The sequence below is a fragment of the Cyanistes caeruleus genome, chromosome 2 (genome assembly GCF_971803275.1).
Source record: "Cyanistes caeruleus chromosome 2, bCyaCae1.hap1.1, whole genome shotgun sequence".
NCBI lineage: Eukaryota > Metazoa > Chordata > Aves > Passeriformes > Paridae > Cyanistes > Cyanistes caeruleus.
Window position 1 is genome coordinate 83,109,629 of NC_141702.1, and position 22,350 is coordinate 83,131,978.

Consider the following 22,350-nt stretch of genomic DNA (forward strand, 5'->3'; position numbering starts at 1 on the left):
CATTCCAGACTGAGGAAGAGTGAACACAGTTTCTGATGTTAATTTTTCATCATTTGGTGCCCCCTGTGTCCTTTTCATACCCATTAGGAGGACAGGGTGACATTAAGGGAGCCACAGACCACATTTCAAAGCCTAAGGGATCCATCTTAGCTGAACTGTAGCTGACATTTCACCCACCCTGGGCTTTAAATTGCAGCAAAGACCCTCTGGGCATGATACACAACTGTTTTATAGAGCACTGAAACAGCATTTTCCAGCTGGGATAATAAAGGAGGGGATTCTTTTTTTCCAATGGCTCCTGTTGGAACCCATTGTGAAATCCTTTGTGAGAGGCTTTAAAAAGTGCCTTTAAAATTAATTCAAATGGTGTGAGACTTGGCAGAGTTTGAAGTGGAAGAAAAATGTGGGGGATGGAGACTCTTCAAACCAAGGGAAATAATTCCTGGAGCATGGAGAAAGCTTGTCAGCAGGATTAGACCTCTTTCCTCCTCCCAAACAATGAAGCAGGTGGCAAGATTCAGATTTCCTTCCCTGAAGCTGACACACAGTTGTCCAGTTTATCACTGAGACAGATTTGGTCACACATTTGCTACCCTGCAACAAACAGCTTGGTGTGGACCCTCAGAATGTGCTCAAAGTGTTAAGAATGGTAGAGCCAGGGCTAATGTGCTAGAGGCTTTCTGGGGTCTCACAGCTCTGCTGGGTAGCCTGGTGAAAGTAGGTGCTTTCTGATAAAGGCTTGCTTTCTGACTCAGATTGAAAGGTTTCTATAAGAAGTAAGGGATGAACTTTGAAGATAGGGATGAGTGTGAGAATCTGTATGGTAAGGTCTCTCCTATATATTGAAGTCTTCTTCAGAGAAAAGAGGTAAAAATTAGTCTATGGTTGAGGCGTAAGAGAGCTGGGGCTTTCTGTGGCCTTGGGAGAGTGAGGGAGGAAGGGAATAGTGTTTAGGGATCTCCAGCCTGCCAGTGAAGCCTTCTGGTGTAGTACAGGTCTTCTGTCATTGCTGTAATTTCCAAAAGCAGCACGATGGCACTCAAAACAAAAAGAGTAGCTAGAAATCCTGTGGCTTGATCACTAGCCTGGCTCTAGTATATTTTCCTTACATCCAGATTCATTGCTTCACTAGAACCACTAGTTTCAAAACCTGAATTCCTCTGTGCCTGCTCCAAAGTTGATCCATATGTTAACTGTGCAAGCTGGGGTTTTCAAAGCTGAAAATATGCCTTGGGCTGTTTTAAATGTTTCATCTAAATTGGGTCATTCATTTCTGAAGAGAAGATTAGGGGAAAAACAAACACCACTGCTCTGACCATAGTGAGCAAAATTCTGACAGATGGGTGGTTGGGAAGTGCAAGCCTACATGTTGGAAACAGGAATCAGTTTTTGTAAAATTCCACTCAACCTAGCTAGAACTGCCCCAGTGAAAAGCCATTCATCTTTTCAAACTCCATGGCCCATCTATTTTCTGTAAAGACTGGCTGTATCTGGACTACTCTGTCCTCAGAAGCACCTGTGTTTGCTGAGCTTGTTCTGCCTTCCTGTAGCTCCTGCAGCCCAATTTAACAGCACTTCTAGAAGGTGATTTTTCTGGTGCAGCTGTTACTCTGTTTTATCATGGTTTAGTTTTCAATCCACAAAGCATCCTACAGCACTACTTCTGAAAGCTCTGTTTCCCCACTTCCCCATTTTCTAGAGGAGTATTCCCTGGGATGCAGGTAAGGGTAAGGCTGGAGGAGGCTCTCCCTCCAAGTGCCATCCTAGCTACTGCTCATGGTGAATATTAGGAAGGACTAAATGAGGGAAATACAAAATGCAGCAGAATGATCTCATGCTGCCCAGCCCAAGAGACTGGCTTGCTTTCTTCGTCTGTCACTCTGCTCCTTGCTGTCAGGGAAAGGTGGCATAAGGTAAGGCGTTCATTGAGAGCAACTCATTTCTCCTTTCCTGAATAATGAGCCTGATTTGTGCTGTTCCTTATTATAACCAGATAGATCCATGCTTTAGACACATAAAACCCCATGTAAACCCTGAAAAATCAGACTTCAAGATCTTTGCAAATCTAGCATCCCAAATTAATGATAATTTTGAATGAATTTGGCTTTTTTTCTGTCCCTCAGTTCATCAGGTGTGAAGAACATGAAGCCACCAGATTCAACAGGGGAAGCACTGATGAATAATTCATTAATACCTGTGGCACTCAAATGCTGTCATGAGCAGAACTTGGGAAAGGCTTTGAGAAAGATCGTGACTCTGCTGAAGGCTGTGAATGAGCTGGAGCCAGAAAGGGAGAGGCAAAACTGAGGGGATTGGAGCAGTGGGAGTCACCATGAGCAAAGAAAAATTACTATGTGTCATTGTGGTCTCTCAGTCTGGAAACCTTCTTCCTGGTTCCTCTGAGGAGAGAAGGCATAAGGATACTCTGGGGATGCTTGGTGATAAGACTGGAAGTGCTGAGGAACAACCATGCCCTGATACTTGGGAATGGGATCCCCAGATGGGATGAGTGGGTCATCTCCACTACAGCGTTTCATCATGCAATTTTCACCTATATAGAAGCACCAAGCAGAAGAGAAGAGGCAAATCGCTGTCCTTGTGGGAATTTGGTATTAAAAGAGGAACTCCACCAAGCCCTAGCTCTATTCTGTGTGCCAAGCTACAAGACAGGACAATGTCAGCTGGCTTACCTGTCTCCATGCTGCTGGCCTTCATGACGCTTGTCCACTGTGCAGCCAGGCATTAGACTGGGAGCAGGCAGCTTGTCCCATCAGCCCAAATGCAACTAACCTGCAAGGGGAGGAAGAACATGTGTTAAATATTAAGTAGTGCATAGCCATTAAGCACTTCTGAAAAATTTCAGCTTGGGTATACAAACTCACGTAACTGCTAATCAGTGAATGATCTCCCAAGCGGCAGTTTGTGTCAACAGAGTGGATTAAATGCTTGCGCACACAGTGCAAGGCAAAACCATCCCCAGAGCTCTGCTCCTCAGATGGGCTTCCTCCTGCTGTTTCTGACCCCACATAGACAGTTTTCTTAACCCCTAAACTGTCTTTTCTCTTCGTGCCTCGAGATGCTAAGTTATTGATAGTTTAATTCCAAATATTGGAACTACAAAAGGGCAAGAGTTTTCTGAGAGGTGGATCACATGTACAAAACAAAAAAAAAAGGGTTCTTTGGCTATAATGGGGCAGTTCTTCAGTTGCTGGGCAATTCAAAGCATCTGACATGCTTCTCATGGCACAGTGGTAGTATGAACTACCTTTATGCCACAGAAGTCCATACCTTACCAAAAAAACCAAAATAATCTAAGTTATGGGAATAGTTCACCTGGAAGATTGGTGTGGAGGTAACACACATCCCCAGGTGATCCAAGTGTCTGAAACCCTTGTCACTCCAGCTTTCTCCATGGTATATCACCAGTACATCAGGACATGGATCTGCAAGTGTCTCTTGGCTGTCTTGGCTCCAGGTGGACAACCGAGGTCAGGTCAAGCAGTGAGATACTACTTAGCTCCAGGTTAGGAGTTACTTATTTGGGATAGAAGTACACTTTGCAATAACCTGCGCAGTTTGAGCTAATATTTGTTCAAGAAGTGCCACAGTAATGGTGTTTTCCACTGGAAAGCTCCAGTTTATTGAAATCCAGAATGTGTAGCAATAAGAGCTGACTAGTGATGGTAAAAAAAAACATTGTGCAAGAACATACATTTGTAGGGAAGGAAAAGTTCCTAGACTGTCAAAACCATGACAAAATACCTGTGGCTTTTAGTTTGCAGCAGCTTTTCCTTCTTGAAATGTTAGTTAATTCATACATAGAAGAAGAAGAGGGTCATAAAAGCCTTGAAAGATGTAAAGGCTGAAGAGGCTGCGTGAATAGAGGTCTGTAGCCTTGGAGCTGTTGGAGAGGCACTCTTGCCACACAACAGCCAGGCTGTCTGCCAGGTGAACAATATCGCCCATCTCCTCAGAGGAGTGCCTGGGCAGGCTCTCAGCCCTGAAGGTGTAGCCAGCATCTGGCTAAGAGCATCCTTTCCAAAGGGCCATTTGGCAGTAAAAGGACACATTGCCACTGGGCAAAGGGAGAAACACTGTGACTCCCTCTCCCCGCTTTCCCCTCTAAAGCCAAAGCTGGATCCATCTCTCTCCCTGTCAGGCTGAGGGGAGGGAAGGAGAGAGGAGATCTGCCAGCAAGGAGGGCTGGGTGATAGCAGTCTGTTTGTAACCCTCCATAAATGCCAGAATGCAGCCAGCGTGAAATGAAGAAATATTGCTTCTGGTAAATATTTATTTTATATCATAAATTAGCATACTAAATGTAATTAAAAACAAGTTTATGTGCACATTCACCCCTCCCCCCCCCCCCAAGTCTGTCAAATTACAGCTTAGAATAACGAGTCATAAAGAATGTGGCCTAATTACCAAGCATCCCAGTCTACTAATGCTATTTGATAATTACTCTACAACGGGCTTCTGAAACAAGGATTTCATTCTTCCTTCTGCCCTCCTTCAGATGAAACCAGCATCTTTCTGTTGGTGAATACCTGAATACCTACATCCCAGAGCCAGCCTCAAAATTCCTCACTTTGCTGAGCTGGGGGACAAGTGAGTGACAGCTGTCAGCAGAGGCACCCCTGTCATGTGAGGCAGTTTTTCCAAGGCAGGCACTAGGGTGTCAAGTACACTCCTCAACTACTTTTCCCGGCACTCGGGGGCTTGCCTGAGGTGAGAAGAGTAATGGGATGGGAGGGCTTGGATGAAGGGTGACTGAAGAGAGACATCGGGAAGGGCAATTAGAAAGGTCTCAAGACAAACAGGAAAGGGGTTAATCCCGATCTGGCATGTGGCTGCTTAATTGCGTATCCCGGGGCTACTCAGGGAGTGCCTCCTGCCTCTGTTCACCAAGGCACGCATGAGGTAAGAATTGTAGCCCTTGTTTTAAAGAGAGCCTGCAAGTCTTAAGTCTCCCAGAAATGACCCATTAGCAGTAGGAACAAACAAAAAAACAAAACAAAAAAACCAACAAAAACCCCCCACAAAATAAAAAACAAAACAAAACAAACAAACAAAAAAAAAAACCCAAAAAACAAAAACAACCAGACAAAAAAGCAGATGGTGCCTTGAGAAAGACAGCCTTGTTGCTACAGTAAAACCAAGTCTGCCTTCCCCAGCCTTGCACAGGTTGAGCCTGTGGAGAGGGGCTGCCGGCTCCTGAGGACGAGAGGTTTGGGAACATGTGTAGCTCATTTTGTCCTGAGATTGTTACTCCCAGTGATCCCTGCATCTTGTGCTTATGTGCACCCCTGTCTCACTCTGGCCCTTTCCTTGCAGATTCTCCCCCCACAAGCATCCACGGAAGCCCAGGGGCAGGGTGAGTGGGGGACAGTTCCTGGAGCGGGTCCTCAGGAGACTGCCTGCCTCAGTCTGGTTGTCTCTGAGCCCCTTGCTCCCCTTCTCCTTAGGGCAGAGGACACGGTGCTTTTAGGACCTGCTTTGTCTGATTTAGTTTAAACACTGACCTTAGTATGAGACAAATGATGTCATGGAAGAGTGTGTTTTCCTCACCTGACCAAGCAGAGACCACAGGGTTACTTGCTGATGTTATAAGTCTGTATTGTGATATTGGCTTTTGCAAGCATTAAGATGAATATTATATGTTAAATACTTTTTGGTTATGTATGTACTTTTTTTCTTGCTAACAAGTTTTAAGCTTAAAGGAATTTGTAGTACAAAGCAAGGAAACTCCAGAGGGCAAAGACAGTGGGGCCCAAGCTGTTATCAGCAGAAGAACAATGGAAACTAGGCTGTTATCAGCAGCCAGGACCAGGCCCTTGGCAACAGAAGAATGGATGTGAAGCCCAGCTGTCACCGGTGGCAGAGGGAAGGGGCCCAGACTGTTATCAATACTGACCATTTGCAGAAGAAAGGAAACCAAACTCAAAAATAATGATGATCAGCAAAATGAAAACCATACAGAGCATGTTCTAAATAGGCGGAACCAGGGAGGGGACATGCTAAATACTTCTTGAAAAAGTCTGAATATGCATTAAAACCTCACAGCTGGATGGGATAAAAAGGGTGTTCCCAAGATACCAGGTGTGTTCCTGGCAACCTGCCAGGGCACCCGGCCGTTTTAACCCTTTGCTTTATTTCCTTTGTCTCCTAATTTTCTTTTTGTTTTTATTAAACTTCTTATAATTTATTAAGTGAATCTCATTTTTCACACTGAGATAAGAAAAACAATGAAATTAATCCTGTTCTGAGATCTTGTTTTCCCACAAATAGAGGCTAACTGAGACAAAGCAGAGGAGGGGGGCAGATAGTATTAAAGAAAAACAGAATTAACTCTAATGGGAAGCATTTCCCAGAAGGCTTTTTGAAAGACACTTTTCATCAGCACACAAGAGAGGCACTGGCTTTGTCTGCCTTTGTCTGGGATGCTTTACCAAGAGGAATGAGGGCACAAAGATATGAGATTTTGGAGAGAACCACAGCCAAAAGGGTCACACTGGAGCTCAGTTCTCTGGAAATTCATAACTTTAATTGCTGGTGTTTTTGATAGCTTGGTTGAAAGGAGGAGGTGTAAGGAAACCAAAGGCTTTAGGGACAAACTTTGTGCGTATCTGAGAAGGCCCTAGGGACTTCTATTCAAGCCACCTACATCTGTAAGGGCAGAAGAACAGCACTGTTTTATTCACTGCTTCCATCCCAAGTGGGACCAGAGACTTTGGATCCCTTCGTGGTTCACTGGCTGGTGAGGCACTTAGGGTGTGAGGAGCACAAAAAGTGCTGTACTGCTGCTGGGCTGAGACATGCTGGTTGCCTGAGGGAGGCCAGGAACAGAGGGAAGGGGACCTGGATGGCTTAGGAAAGCCTTCCTGAAACTCTGCAGTAGCCTCTGTCCCTGTGCTGACAGTGCTCCCAGCTTTATGGAGACCTCCTTCTCTTCCATAAGAGGGCAGAGAGGATCTCCATGCTGACACTGCAAATGCAGCAGCCCCAGGCTCTGGTTTCCTAATTGCTGTGCATGGCAGGGTCCTCTTGGGGATCCAGCAAGGAGGGTTATTTAAGATAGAGAAGGCTGGCATTTCATTTAAGTCATTAGAGAATTCCTCAGGGAGCTGGAGGGAAGACAAAGTGAGAGGTATAGTGGGGGAAGAGAGGGAGAGGCAGGAGAAGAGGATAAAAGGAAGGAATGAAGGAAGGTGTAGGCAAAACAGGGTGGAAATATGGTGAAGTATCTTGAAAGTAGAAAAATAAGAAGGAAGAGTGGAGAAAAAGAAGTTTGGGCAAGAGAGGTGGGGGGGGTGAGGTGGAGGAAGATGGAAGAAGAGCCCCATGTCAGAGGATGAGAAAAAAAAGACCTGGTACTTACCAAAGCAAGGAGCAGCAGCACTACAAGTCTTTTCCCTGGAGTGTGCTCAGGTCCTGTGGCCACCTGCTCCTTCCACACCTCTTCCCCCTCTCTTTTACTCTGTTCTTTGTGTCACCTTCCCAGTTTTTCTCTCCTCAGTTAGCACTCTGCAGCCATCTCCCTCCACTGAATTGGGCAGTATCAGGCAGATCTTTAACCTTGGAGGTTTATATTTTAATTTTTTAATAACAGTGAGAGCAGCATGGTCTCATTCACTCTTTATTTTCCTTCTTTCTTTATTTTATTTTTAGCCCACTTCCCCCTCTTTTCCTTTCTTTCTTCCTTCCTTCCTGTTGTCTTTCCTTTTCTCCCCCTCTGCCTTTCTATGTCTCTCCCTGCTTTTGAACTCCTAAGGTCTTTTCCATCCCCTGTTTCCCTGCCCTCAAAGGAGGGAAGCAGGCAGCTGCTTGCAGAGCAAGAGAAGGAGCTGAACAGCAGTGGAGTGAGCGTAGCATTGCAAGCTCTACTCTCATGAACTTCTAATTGGAAATAATTAGCTTATTTTCTTTGGAAATATTTTCTTATAAAAAACAAAACAAAACAAAACTCTTTCCAATACGCATTTTTGGGGGAGTAGCGGATTGTTTCTTCTATCAAACATTATGCTTAGTAGATGGAAAAAATCACAAGTTTGCATAGCAAATATATACTCTCTTGTCTTCCTCTGTTTCCACATAGGGAAAAATTACATGCCTGAAAAAGTGAGGTATTTTAATGGATTATTTTTAAGAAAGTAATATTTTTTTTTGTGGTTGTAAAGCAAAAGATAAGAAAAAGAAAGTTTTAATGATTTCTGCTGTCATTCTGAATACACAAAGCAAAGTAACCTCACTGTAGCTATTTCACTGCTGTCTTTTACAGGGGAAGCTGAGATGCCCAGCTTCATGGGCTGACTTGAGGGCAAGCTGTGAGTCTGTAGAAAATTGGCTTGCAGGCAGTGCCACACTTGAAATTACCTCCCTGCTGGCCATGAATTGTGTGCATCTCAGCAGCTCAACATCTCTGTGAAGCCCAGGAGGTAGAGAAAACTACGGTTTTGCTTGCCCTGAGTATGGGGATTGGTAGAGGGGCTGGATTAAACTAGGCAGCTGTGCCTACAGTTGCCTTACAGAAAGCTACCTCTTTCCAGGCTGAATTGCACTGTGCTTTTTTCCCACCGCACACAGTACATTTGACCTCACCCGCCCCAGCTGCATCCCACCACAGTGCCAGCTGCACCCTTGCCCTCAGGGCAGTGGGCACACTGGTTGAGAGCTGTCCAACAATGTTGTTTCTGCAAATGAGGAGGCCAGGGAGGAAGATTTAATTGCTGAAGCTCACTATGTTTTCCAGAGCTTGCAACACAGGCTTTTTCAAATACAGAATGCATCAAACCTAATTGCTCTCCAGGCTGGCCTGCTCCTTAATTAGAAAGTGTTTTAAAGCCCCATGTCAACTCGTTGCTGATAAAACTGCTTTGCAGTATGAAATGAAATCCAGCTGCCCCAGCACCTTGCAGCACTCACTGCTAGGACCAAGACAGGAGCACAGGATGCCCAGTCCTCTCCCTTCAAAGAAATCCCACAGGGCTGTGGAGCTGTGGGGTTCAAGGGTGGCCTCTGCTTCTGGCCAACTCATCTTCCCTCAGCCTGTTTCCAAACAGAACAGTCCCACACACTGGTATGTATGCTTCCCTGGGAGAGAAATTCCCCTACTAGAAATCCCAGTTCAGTGAGGACCTGAGTGGTTGTCTTGGGTTCATTCTTGAGGCTGTACAACAGGAGAGCATCAAGGGGCAAGCAGAGGAGTTGCTTCCAGGCTTTCCCTGGCATAGAGATGCCACTGCATTAGCTCTTCTGTCTGAGATGGTCAAACCTGTAGCAGATTCATGGCAGAGACAGGAAACAAATAGTCTCCAGCACAGTTTATTCCTTCTGAATGTGCTCCCTTCCTCTGCCTTTCCCTGGTCTGCCATTGTAATTTCCCAGCTGGCTGGCTCCACAAACATCTTAATTTCATGCCTGCTTGTCAGGGTTGCTTTGCGAAACATCTGAATGACATTAGCACAGTTAAAGACTGTGACAGACTAAGAAGCAGCAGCCTCCTGTGATCTCCTATTCCAGATGGTTAAATGACAAATCTCACTTGTGATATCTTAACTAGAGAGGTGCAGGAGGAAAATATCTCCAGGGAACACCAACACCCCACCCCCAGCTCTGAAGCTTTACTGGCACCAGTTGTGGTTAATCCAGACAGAAGGAGACATGCAGCAGGTGCCATGTTCTTCAGCGACCCTGGAAATTTTCCACCCCCCACCCCTGCCCGACTTGTTGCTGTCTTGTATCAATTACATGCACAGCCGTAAAAGCTCATTCATACAAAATGCTTTTTTCCCCCACAAGTGTCTTTCACAGAGACTCTTCTCACTAGGGTGATACCTTATCACATTGCTTTCAGAGGGTATTTGCAGTCTCATAGGAATGCTCCAAGCCCCAAGCCAGTGCAGGACATCTAGGAAATTAAACGGCATTCACAGCAGTAGTGAAAGACAAACATTTCTGGGGGGTGAGTTTAGAGTCAAAACTTGGAGGGGGGCGCATGTGTAAGTGTAATGTAGCAGAGGCTCGTGAAGCCCCTGCTTGCATCTTAACTGCCTTTCTGGTTGCAGCTTTCCTTCCCAGTGTAACCTCTCCTGGATCATATCTGGTTCCTGGACCTCTCATTAGTGTAAGAGTCTCTTACTACCATCACCTCTAGGAGTGATAGAAGTGCACTGTATGACTAGTGCTGACAGGTTCAAACTCTGATAGCAAGAAAAGCTAGAAGTTTCTGGGTCAGAACAACAATTGCGTGTGAGCATGTTTATGGGTTGCTATTCTAGCTCTTGAAATGCAGCTGACTGCAACCTGAAGCACAGCAGCTGACTGGAAGAACAGGACAGGAGGTAGCAGGGAAGGAAGTGAAGCAAAATACTTTAAATCTGGGGAGGGGCACTTAGTGATCACCAATAGCTGGAGTTTTGTGCCTCCTCTGCAGTATAGCAGTATTACAACACTTCCTTTTGTCCATGCAATATAATGTAAATTCCCATCCTGGCTCGGGATCTGGATCCTGTTCTTTTTCATGCTGTAGCAACAAATACATTCTAGGTCTGCAGGCCACAAAAAATTCAACACACAAGGTCAGTATTGAGAGGCTATGTCCTCCTATGCTCCCAGTTCTGTTCCCATTGCTATAGTTACAGGATCTGTGTGTTTGCTTCATAAATGCCATTGCCTTCCCTAATCCCTGCTACCCCAGCCTCTATTCCCATGCTCAGACACCTCATGGGCAGAAACTCACAGAGCCTTTGCTGCCAGCTCACATGGCTTGCTTGTGTCAATAACCTGGGCAGGGAGCTGAGCAGTTTTACTAGCCCCCAAACAGGGAAAAGTGTCCATCCTTTCTGCCCTGATTCAGTCTCCTATCCCTGAAGAGAGGGCTCCCTGCCTCCTGGAGCTGAAGTCATTAGCAATCGGTCTGGGCAGTGGGAAAGAAAGACAACAGCTGATCAGAAAATAAAACTGGAGACTCTGGGGAGAGGAACTAAATCTGGATTTTACTGATTTTACATAAAACAGCAGCAACCTGGTAGTTAGATAATTGCTTTTGTAAAATGCTTGGATTTCAAGGTAATGGTTAAAGGTTTCCTGGTGATGCCACATGAATAAATTTGGAGTCGATGCAGGTACTGCTTTTGTCACAATTAGAAGTTTGCTTTTGGTGGCAGGTGACTCACAATTGCAGCTAATACTCTGTTCTGCACTTGCACTCAGGTGCTGCAGTCTGAGGGCAGGTCTGACTTTCAGACTCCTGAGAAGTACTCACAAGAGGCATCCATCAGCATCCTCTACCTGCCTCCCTCCTGTTGTGATGGAGCACATCTATTACTTCAGAAATATCCTCTGAGCCTCTTAGAAATAGAAACACATGGGAATTAGTTGCATTAGTATGCTGTTGAAATCCTATCTTCTGTCCTCTGCAGATAGGAGGCAGAAATGGCGTTGGATCCAGACAGGATTACTCTGGATGGCTGAAATGATCCCCAGTCTGGTCCCCAAAGAATGATAGGCAGAAAAATGAATGCAGGGGGAATAGATGTCTGAAACCTTGCCAGTAGAGAAATGTTTCAAGTTAGACACTCAAAGAAGATAGGAAATGTTCAAGGGCCCAAGAAAGGTGATGTGGCCTGATTTAGTTCACCTGAGTGGCTCTGGGTGTGAGGAATCCCCTGCCTCAGCCTTAGCTTGGGGACATGGTGTTGCTCATTATCTCCAGCCTCTCTTCCCTCCCCAGGGATCCTGGAGAAAAGTGACAAGCAGAACAAAATGGAACCTGTGGGACTCGGGAAGACAGCAGCAAAGTTCCCAGCCATGAGTAAACTGTGCACTTCTCAGCGCTTTTAATCTCCTTATTATGGTAATGGGCTCATAACTGATTGTGTAGTTAAAATGGAATTTGGCACCAGGGCTGCCTTTTCTCTGACTTCAGAGAGAATCTGCAGTAAACAACCTGGTAAAGAGCTATAAGAGTTGATGTTCTGCTTCAAACCTGTGCTATGGGAGTATGAAGTAGTGGAAGAGAATAAAGGGAAGCTGAATTTATGTGGATAGAAGCATCAAATGGCCCTGGATAAATAATAAATTACCATCCCTGGTAAGGGGATGGTAAGAGAGGTCACCCTGTGGGTGGAGATGAAAAGGCACGGGAAAAGTGGGAGGTTTGCAAATAAAGAACTCTAGGACCACTGCCTTCAGTGTACAGCGTCTGCACAATACTGCTGCCATGGCTGCACACATAGCCTCAGCAGGCAACTGGCCGAGGTGACATTGGTGGTTCCATCATCCTCGTACCCTTGCAGGGCATATCACATTCTTCTGATGTAGTTCACCTCTGTTAGTCCCAGCTGCTCACCAGGTCTTTTAACTACATTTATTTTCTTTTTCTTCTGCTGTTTTATTAATTCATAAATGCTGATTTTGTATTATCTGCTGTATTGCCTGTTAGGAGGTCCAGCATGAGCCAACATTTTGGCTAAGCATTTGCCTTCCATGGATTTCCTTTGATTTTTCCTAACATGTTAGAACTTAACTCCGTTGCTTTATATAATCTGACATGATTTCCCCTCCCTTCCCTTCCTTGAGGGGAGCATGAAGGAAGAAGGTAATTAAGGGGGTAGAGAGAGAGGGGCAAGAGGGGGTAAGAGCAGGGAGTAAGAGAGGAAGTTAAGAGAGGGGAAGAGAGCAAGTTAAGAGATTAAGAGAGGAGCGGGTAAGAGAGTGAGTAAGAGAAGCTAAATAAGAGGTAGAAAGGTAAAGAGAAGTTAAGAGAAGAGACGAAATTAAGAGGGTGAAGTTCTTGTTACATTATATCTTCTTCTATAGTGAATATTCAAATTCCTAGTGACCAACCAGTATATGACAAACATTCTATAGAATTTACATATAGCCTATAAGAACTACTACATTACCATACAGCGTTACATTTTAGACTCTAAAAGCCTTTCAAATTCTTCTCTTGCTGCTTGACCTTTGGATTCACTGTCAGCAGAAGGGTATTGTTTCATCAACTAGGATTCTCCTGCACCTGGCTAGGCTATTGTTCTTTGGTTATATAGTAACTCAGTATCCTATAGCTCAAAGCAAGTTTTCAATTCTATTTCGATTCTAGGTTTCATATTTTCAGAATCTTTTGCTAAACAATCATATTCATAAGGTTTCCCTGTTTCATCTTCCCCAACATTACCCCAATGAAGATAGGTAGTCATGCTCTACCAATTACTTTGCCCACTCCATTCTCTCTTTGAAAAACAGAAAGGAAAAAACATCATTATGAGGATCTGCTTTTACTTTTTTTTCTAAACTCACAGTCAAGTACATTTGTTGGGGGACAAAAGACCCATTGAATTTCAAGGTCTTGGGCAGCAGCTACTTCCTCCATTAAGCAAGTGAACATGGGGAAATGAGGGAATGTGTATTGATTGATTTTACCAAGGTTCATTATAGGTTGTGTGGATTGAAATATCAATCTGACTTTGACATTAGGCAGAGAAGAAGCTGGACTCCTGAGAGGATGCTGTAATGAGAAGGCACAGGCTTTGGTGGGCTCAGCAAGAGGGGGACAAACAGCATCCCCAGGTTCTGCAACTGAGGCTGTGTTCAGATGCTGCAGGTAGTCACGTAGTGCTCACAAGCAGCCTCCCAGCCCATTCTCTTCCACCTAGAGAACCATGGATAGTATAGCCATGGGCTCCATGAAGCCTCAGACCCCACCACGAGCACATAGAGATGGAATTGCCCAGGCCACCCAGGCACACCCTGCCCATGTGCTAGCTCTGAGAATGACACTTAACATGACTCCTTCACAGGAGAAGCTTGTGGACTGCACTCAGCCTGTCCCTGAGTAATGGATGGCTCTTGTGCTTGATAAAATAGCAGTGTCTATGGAGGAGTCCAATGGAACCTGCAGCCTTAAAGGTGCTTCTTAGGGAAAGTATTAGCTGTCCGGTATGATTAGCTGAGAATGCTATAGGGAGGCTTTTACCCAACTGCATGTAGCATCTTCATGTAATGAGAGCAGGATCTCCAAGCCTGCAGAAACTCCTTGCTGGCCTTGCCCTGCAAGTCCTGGGAAGCAAGCAGGTCTGAGGGAATTATACTGTGATCCCCAACAGGGTTCATAGGCTAATGGATGTCTCACATTCACCTTTATTCTTAGTGTGTGTAGAATAAGGAGAATTCACTGTGTAGATAAGACTGAGTTCAACTCCTTTAGGTGAAGCATTACAGCAAATCAAGCTGTGCTGATGCACACAGAACATGCTAAGCTGTGGAACGCCTTTAATTAATGGTAGGTAAGAATAACTTAACCAAGCTTGATGATGTACACAGATAGGCAAAGCAGCATGTGCAGTAATAGTCTTTTGATCCACAGCGTAAGGTGGAGTTTCTTTTCGAGCTGTTAGGTCTAGGGAGTTTTTTCAGCCTGCTGAACACATAACATCTTTGCTATATGCATGCTTCTGTTTGCACTAATTTTTTTAGCAGAGGTAAATGTTTTTAATCTGCAGGATGCTGTTTGTCTGATGTACCATGAGTCAGAAATACAGCTCACAGGAGTCTGAGATTTTTTTCCTTCCCAGAGATGTCAGTAAATCCAACAACACCATCCTACAGGTCAAGTCCCTTAACCAGCCTGGCTGTTGTCTGGGAGAGTTTGTGACTTTCTTCAGTTCTGACAGTAAGAGTCCCTTCTGCTGGGAGAATCTCCTTGTCCTTTTTTGTCTACACCCCAGCTTCCTCATCCTAAACTTTGAACTTGTCAGACATTGTCCATCAACTTGGAACAAAGAGACACTGTTTGCTGCCTGCTCGGCTGCCTCCTTCATATCCCTGTCACTGTGGTTGCACACCAGATTCAAGGCAGTGTTCCCTGGTGTGAGCTGGGCTCCTGTCTTTTCCTTCCCCTCCACTGAACATCATTTATGTCCTTGTCACCTCTCTGATGCCTTGATGCCTTCTCGCCTTGCTTTCTCCCTGGCCTCTCCTCGTTAGATGCCACTTCCAGCCATTGCATTGGTACCCTTCCCTCAACATAGTCCAAGGAACACCCATTAGCATGAGACTTTTGCAAGTCACAGGCAGACCCATTCCTTTTGGGCTTAGTGTCTAATTTTAGCATTGTTTTCTCTTACAGCTACTCTTCCCATAAGGTCAGAAGTGTCTCTGCCCTGTCAGAGACATTATTATCTTGGCAGCAAGCAGGTATTTTGCCATCATAAAAGCCAGACTTCTCAGAAACAAGCAACCTTTATTAGGCACTTGGGATTCTGTGATGCAGGGTCATTAGGCTAGGCTGGCATGCAAATGCTCACAAACACAATAGCTGGGGGTCCCTCTCCAGCCTTGCACTGGGCAGCAGAGGGGTCTCCCTTTCCTGCCTGACACTGCTCTATACTGTGCCTCCCAAGAAATTCCACAGATGCGCAGACCTGGACTAATGCCATGTAAGTGCTGCCTCTGGGAGCAGCTCCCTCTTTTTCTTCCTAGTTCCCAAGGTGAGGTGATCCCTGCAGATTCACCTGGGAATGACTAATCTTGGTCCTTACTCAAAGGTTTTTACTCTTGTTTTTGTGTTTCAGAGAGGCATTTAAGTTCTGGGGAGAGCAGAGTGCAGCAGAGGTCTCCCCTAGCTGCTCTGGGAGAAAGATGTACTTCCCTTAGCAGGCATTCCTGGATCATTCTACATCTCTTTGAGTATGGCTTTTCACAGAAACTGCCTCTGTTGTCTCTGAGCTGACACCCTCTGTGAAGTGAGCTGCCTTTTGAGGTTCTTCATGAGGAAAGGCAGCCTATGAATTATTTAAGCACCTCTGTTTCTGATTAGCTTATGACTAATGCTCATTGCACTAACCCTTGAGACGTAGCACATTAAAACTAATGCAGAAAATATAATGGATTTAATTGCTTTCTAGGTAGCAAGGTACACACAGAGCTTTTGTGGACTTTTGTGAGTTTGTTTTCCTTTTAGTTTTAAATAGGTATGCTGAAAGAGAGCTCAGAAAGTCTGCTCAGGGACTGGGAGTCCACAGTGGGCCTGAATCATTTTTCAAGGTCAACAGGGAACTACAGGGAGTGAATACCACAATAGACAAGGGAATAGGAAAGGAATCTTCTTCTCATTTTACATTAACGTTTTAAAAACCTTAAGAACCAGGAGCAGGGAGGAGATACTGCCTTGAGATAGCCTAGGGAATGAAGGGTGCATAAGCAACACCAGAAAATTTTACATCATGTTGAAAAAACACAGAAAATAGTGTTGGTGGAGCTCAGAAACTGGAGCCTGATGTTAGAACAAGTTAATAAATGCCTGGTGTGCACTGACCTCTTTGTGGTCTGTGGCTAGAATTGGAGGCCATTTCTCCTGCTGGAGTAGATCTATGACAACCCCAAGTACCTACCGCTTACCAGAGAGTGTGAGTCTTCCGTAACACCTCAGCTACTAACCACTGTATAGATTGAAGACACCAGCTCAGGACCTGGCAATTCAGATATTTAACTAGCAGCTTCATGTAGGATTTGGATTTTCAACACTACAGTTTTCCAAATTATTCCTGTACCTATTAGCATACTCCCTTGCCAGGTGACAGAGCTATCTTTGGGTCACTGGAGACCACAGATATCTTTTTGTCTGATTCCTTCTCTCTGTGGGTCAAATGAGTTGAAAACTCAGACTGTGCTTCTCTAGTCACATGCACTGACTGTTCGCTGTGTGCTGGCTTATTAATCACCTGAGTTATATTTGCTAAGAGTCTTAATCACAAAACCCAAGCAGCAACAAAAAAAAGAAAACTTCATTATTCATTGTATTATTCCACAATATCAGAGCCACCTGTGCCATGTTCCCCAATGGTGTTAGTTTCCTGCAGACCTTTTCCTCAACTGAGCTTCCTGTAAGTAAGACAGCTAGAACAAAAGCCACTTAGAACAAAAGTTTGGGGTCCAGAAAGAACATCAGAATATTCCCTACTGAGAACCTCAAACTCCTGCAGCCTTCTTCAAAACTTGTATCTGGTTCCAAAACTACTTATTTTTTAATCCGTCTTTGAGGGGATAACTAGGTCTTTCCAGCCTTCTGAATTCACCAGAAGGCCTTACCATAGTCAGGATTTCACCAGATTTCCTAAAATAAGTAGGATTTTCCCTGGTCAGTGTCCCTGTAGGAAGCCTGCAGGGCTAAAACAAACAGCAGTGGCTTTCAACATCACTGACATGGTGTGACATGAAGGGAGGCTTAGATGCAGGATGAGCAGTCTTGTAGTTAAATCCTGAAATGCCAACTGCAGTGATGCCTTGACAATTTTTAGCCCTGTTTTTATGACCATACCACAAAGCTTGTGAAACTGCTTTGTGCACCATAGTTCCCACTGGAGTATTCATTGTTGCTTGCCTGATTTCTGCAAGTGCTGCCTCACAGTCCACCCCAGCGGCAGCTGTACTGCCGCACAAAGAGACCTTGTTACTTTTGGGAGTCCCTTGAGAGGGGAGATGCCATAGCAGTGTGTTGATGGTGGCACAAGAGAGGCTGTTGCTGGGGATCAGCTGCTCTCCCTCTCTGCCATATGTCTGTTTCTGTTTGCAGCCTGAGTGTAAATACATTTTACTAAATAAAAATGTCTTTAATTCAATGAAACTTCCAAAGCTGGTAGGACTCCAAAAGCAATGTCAGCTCCAGGCATTGCTTTCCTGTTCTCTTTGACTTTTACCCTCTTATATATCTAAACATCTCTCAGAAATTATCTCTTCTGCATTTTCAGTTGTCAGGGCTCACATGTTTAAAATACTTCTGTGCTCAGTTCAAGGAACAGCATGGCCTCAGCACTGCTGCCAGCAAGATGTGTGCATGAGACCATCCTGCTTTAGGAGGAGTTAGTTTAGTGGCATGGATGTCAGCACCACACCATGCTGTTTGCTTTCCTCACCAGAGAACAGGCCTTGGTCTCTGAGATGAGGAGAAAGGGTGTTTTGTCCTAGCACTTCTGGTCTCCTAATGTTCCCTGCTGCTGCTTCAGAGCATTGAAGCTGGGCTGGCTATGGTAGATATTCACCTCCAAAGCTACCATCCTAGGGAAAGGATAGTTAGAGCAATTATTGAAGAAGATGAAAGCACTCAGAGAGGAGATGTACAGTATGTCCCTCAACATCTTAAAGGCGTGGCACCAGTGTGTGGAAGAGATTTCCTTTCACTGATATTGCTACAGGAGCAATTTTCTACTCTACTGCTATGATCACTTGCAGGGAGATCATGAGTCTTACTTGTACATCCCTAGTGTTCCTTTGAGCTTCTTTTCCATAGTGACCTTGCTACAAAACATCCTGGTGAATCTGTCCTCTCTTTCAGCCTGTCAGTGTCAGCTGGTATGAGAAGGTACCTGCCCTTTTGCTACACTTTGCTACAGCCCACTAAGGAATCTCTCTTTCTAGAATCTCTTTTTCTAGAGGTCCTGATCCCCACAGTACATGTGCTGTGCTGAACTAGCTGAAGCATAGGCAGCTGTACCCACCAGCTACAAGGGACACATGTCCTGGTGGTGGCCATATGGGCTGGGACCCCTGTATAGGGACTGTGAGGGGTTGCCAGATTCCAGCAGGGCATTTTCTTCTTTCCCATGTTAGTCTATGGCTGCCACATAAAACTCCTGGCTGTGTTCTTCCCACAGACACCCAGCATTGGAGCATTACAGAGTGATGTGCTCTGGCACTGTGCATTAGGCAACTTTGACATACACTTAACCGTTGTTTTCAAACAAAGACAAAGCCAGTCATTAGTGTGCAGACATTTTCTCATCCATCCTAGCAGAACCCACTCTGGCTTCCTCAGTGCTCCTTATGGCAGCCTTTCCATGATGGCTCATATGTCTGATTCCTCTTCACTGTACTTAACTGCTGCTCCCTGCAGCCAGCACCACAAAAAACTGTTTTCTCCTGACAATACTTTCCGGCTTGGGATTAAAGCAGCAAGAAGCCAGGGATATTTCCCTTCTATACAGTGAGGCTGTTGCCATTGAGAGCCTTCATTTGACTGGCTGAAATTTAAGAATGGAGCTTGTGGATCTGCAGTCAGAGCCAATCCTTTGTATCACTGGATGCTTTCAGCACTCACCTGGACACAGTCCCCAGCCATTCCTACTAGCATCATTTCTTGCAATGAGTGCACTTTGCTTTTGACAGTTGTCCACAGTATGCTTTTTGCAAGACTCTTGCTTAATGTGTTACACAGATCATATGATATTGTCACAAATCCCTGGCATCTTTAGTGCTTGTTTCTGGGGATATTCCAATTTCTTGAGCAGGTTTGGGGTCAAATCAGCCTCACTCTATAATCACTGGTTGTAGGTGGTTTTATTTCCCTGAGCACAGAGTACCCAGTTCCTTCATGCATCATTTATATTCCCTGCACCCTGGCAGAGCTCTGGCCATTTCTCTATTCCAGCCACGTTTTCAGAAATGTTCATTTTCTTTCAGATTCTCTTTATAAAAACAGAGCTGCTCTATCATCTCCAATGACTCTGAGGATAGGTGATTTTATAAATTTTCCACAATCTCAGCAAATGCTTTGTTGGCAGATATAATAGACACTGTTAAACTATGCAGCAGATTATAAATTTTAGCCACTATTATGATGAGTAAACTGCCAGAATTTTTTTAGATGTTATGCATTGTTTCCTCTCATAGCAAAAGGTGAGCAGTTTTCTCCCAAGACACTGGAAAAGCCTGTTTTGTGCAGAGCTGAACATGTTTAATCCTTTCTCCTTTGCTCTCTGCATGGGTGGATTCCTCACATTGCTGTACCTGCCCTGTGCAGCTCCCTGTATTGTATGAGTGAGTTTTGTGCCTCTCATTCAACAGTAGCCTAGAAACAGGATTGAGCTGAACTGCAAAAATGGATGGAGAGAAAATGGCTGTAAGTCCTGAGGGCTGGTTTGTATCAACAGCTTTGCAAAGAGATGATTTGTGCACCCATATGGGTAGAAGAGCTGTGCCCTCACCTTTTGTGCTGCTACCCATGTCTCCTTCCATCTTTTTTCTCTCGTGGATTTACACCAGAGTCTCTGTCAAATAGTGCAATGGGTTTGTATGGCATGGACCATATTGTGGTTTAACCCCAGCCAGGAACCAGGCCCCACACAGCTGCTCACTCATTCTCCACCAGCAGGATCAGGGAGAGAATTGGAGGGGTAAAAATTGGAGAACTCATGGATTGAGATAAAGAGAGTTTAATAGGGAAACCAAAAGACAAACACACAGGCAAAGCCATACAAGAAATTTATCCACCACTTCCCATGGGTAGGCAGGTGTTCAGTCATCCCCAGGAGAGCAGGGCCGCATCACAGGTGCCTTGTATTTGTCTCTGGGAAGACAAATATGTTTACTGCAAACATCCCCCTGCTTTCCTCCTCCTTCCCCCCAGTTCATATCCTGAGGAGAATGACATATGGAATATCCCTTTGGTCAGTTAGGGTCAGCAGTCCCAGCTGTGTCTCATCCCAATATCCCATGCGTACCCAAATTCCTTGTCAGCCATGGCAGTACAGAGAGCAGAAAAGGCCTCAGGTCTATGCAGGCCTTGCTCAACAATAACAAAAACATCTCTGTGTTATCAGCCCAGTGTTCAGCACAAATCCAAAACATAGCCCCATACCAGCCACTGGGAAGAAAATAAACTCTACGCTAGCACAGGCCAGCACCCTCATCTTGGCTGGGACCCCTGTTGCCATGGCTCAAACACTGCCAATCTGCAGGCAGGTTGCTAGCAGGCTGCTGACACTTCCGTGTTGGAAGAATGTTAGCCTGGTGGGTTCTGTGCAGGTTTGTGCCTTAGCTGGACTATGAAGCACAGGGTGTCTGGAAACTGAGCAGGTGAGGCATTACCTGTACTTCCTCTTTTCTCAGGCCTAGGTTTCTTTCTGAAGTTTGGGTGCTGGCTGGCTCACTTAACTGTTCTGTGAGCCTGGACATCTCTAACCAGGAGACAGCTTCACACCTCTTTAGATTTTATAGGCTAGCTGATGAGTATCTGAGGATGCTCAGCCAATTAGCAGAACTCCAGGAAAACTTCCGAATCCTCCCACTGTCTCCTAACTCTCTGCCTTCTGATCCCATTGTTTCCAGATGACACTTCCTCTGACAGCTGGATTTTTCTCCTGGTCAGGCCTTCTCCTCTTTCTGCTCTCTGCAGCTTGCAGTCAGTTCAGTGGATGGAGGCATTGGAACAGGAGCGGGACAGGAGCAGGAGCTAGATTGACAGAGCAGTCTGTGAATGTGAGGTCCATAGCCCCCAGTGTCTTGTGCAGAGGGTGGGGCCTAGGAGTTATGGTACTGTTCAAGATCAAGAAGCTGGACACAAAATCCCTTCACTCCTGTGTTGTAAGATGGAAACGTTGGGATGGCCAAGTGGTCTCTCAGGCAGAAGCAACTGAAGCAGCAGGGGAAGGGCTTTACTGATATCTCTCAGCCCCTGGTCTTCAGACAAAGGTGATGAGGTTACACTGACCATCCCAGTCCCAGTTGTTCCTCCAGAAAGCTCTATGCTCCGGGTTGATGTTGTCTCTGCAGAACCATTCAGGCCCCTGGAGTACTGGGAGGGATGGATTAAAGCAGAGAACACCTGAGCTGAGGGAAGGCCACAGGCCATGATGCAACTGAGCAGAAAGGCTCAGTTATTAGTCTGCTGACTAATTAGTATTTAGTCTGCTGACTGTTTTATAGTGCATTCAAGGACTGAGAGCACTATCAAAGCTGGACATTATCCATTTAGAGTCTTGTCTTCAAAAAGTAAATGATAACCCTTTCAAGATGAGCTGCTGATATGTGAAGAAGAGAGGTTGTATGAGTGATATGGGAAGAGAAACTAAGAAGGCTGAGCACTCTTACCTGAAGGGCAGAAGAGATGGAAAATGAGCTCGCAGAGCCCAGGCTCTGGCATCCCTCATTTGGATGATCGTGTCATCATCCAAAGCAAATTTCCCAGCATATAATATTTGTGTATTAAATTGGAGAAACTTGAACCCAATACTCCCCAGAAGAGAGGGTTAGCTTAGCTTATTTATTTATTTATTTATTTTTAACTACAGAAATCAGAAAAGCCTGAGTTAGTACAAATGGCTTGGGAAGGAAAGGCAAAATAAAAAGGACTGTTCTGGATTGGGAATGTGGTGCCATAGGCACTGGCATGCAAGGGAAGGCAACACGGGCCTGAGGAAGCTGAGGAAGGAGCTGTGCTGTTGGGGAATTAATGCTGGGATGAAGATGTGGGTAAAAGGTAGTTGTATATGTGGGGAACAGGGTATAGGAAGTTTTGCAAATATCTGCAGGGAGCAGTTGGACTCATGAGCCCTGGAGGGAAGGGAGACAGCA

At 45.1% G+C, this 22,350-nt stretch overlaps 1 protein-coding gene and 1 long non-coding RNA gene across 3 annotated transcripts in view; one reads left to right on the plus strand and one right to left on the minus strand.

Annotated features, from left to right (window-relative positions):
* The window catches only part of MDGA1 (MAM domain containing glycosylphosphatidylinositol anchor 1), a 229,423-nt gene that overhangs the window by 23,812 nt on the left and 183,261 nt on the right, over nt 1-22,350 (minus strand). The window contains exon 14 of one of the 2 annotated variants that reach the window (XR_015283587.1): nt 2,691-2,790. The gene's annotated coding sequence lies outside the window, so the exon portion shown is untranslated. Of the gene's footprint in view, nt 1-2,690; nt 2,791-20,194; nt 21,572-22,350 lie in introns of those variants that run through there. The other variant, XR_015283586.1, reaches the window with a different exon arrangement.
* On the plus strand, nt 15,282-22,015 carry LOC147654969 (uncharacterized). The gene is made up of 2 exons (XR_015283588.1): nt 15,282-15,440; nt 15,576-22,015. It is a non-coding gene; the product is annotated as an uncharacterized LOC147654969 (long non-coding RNA).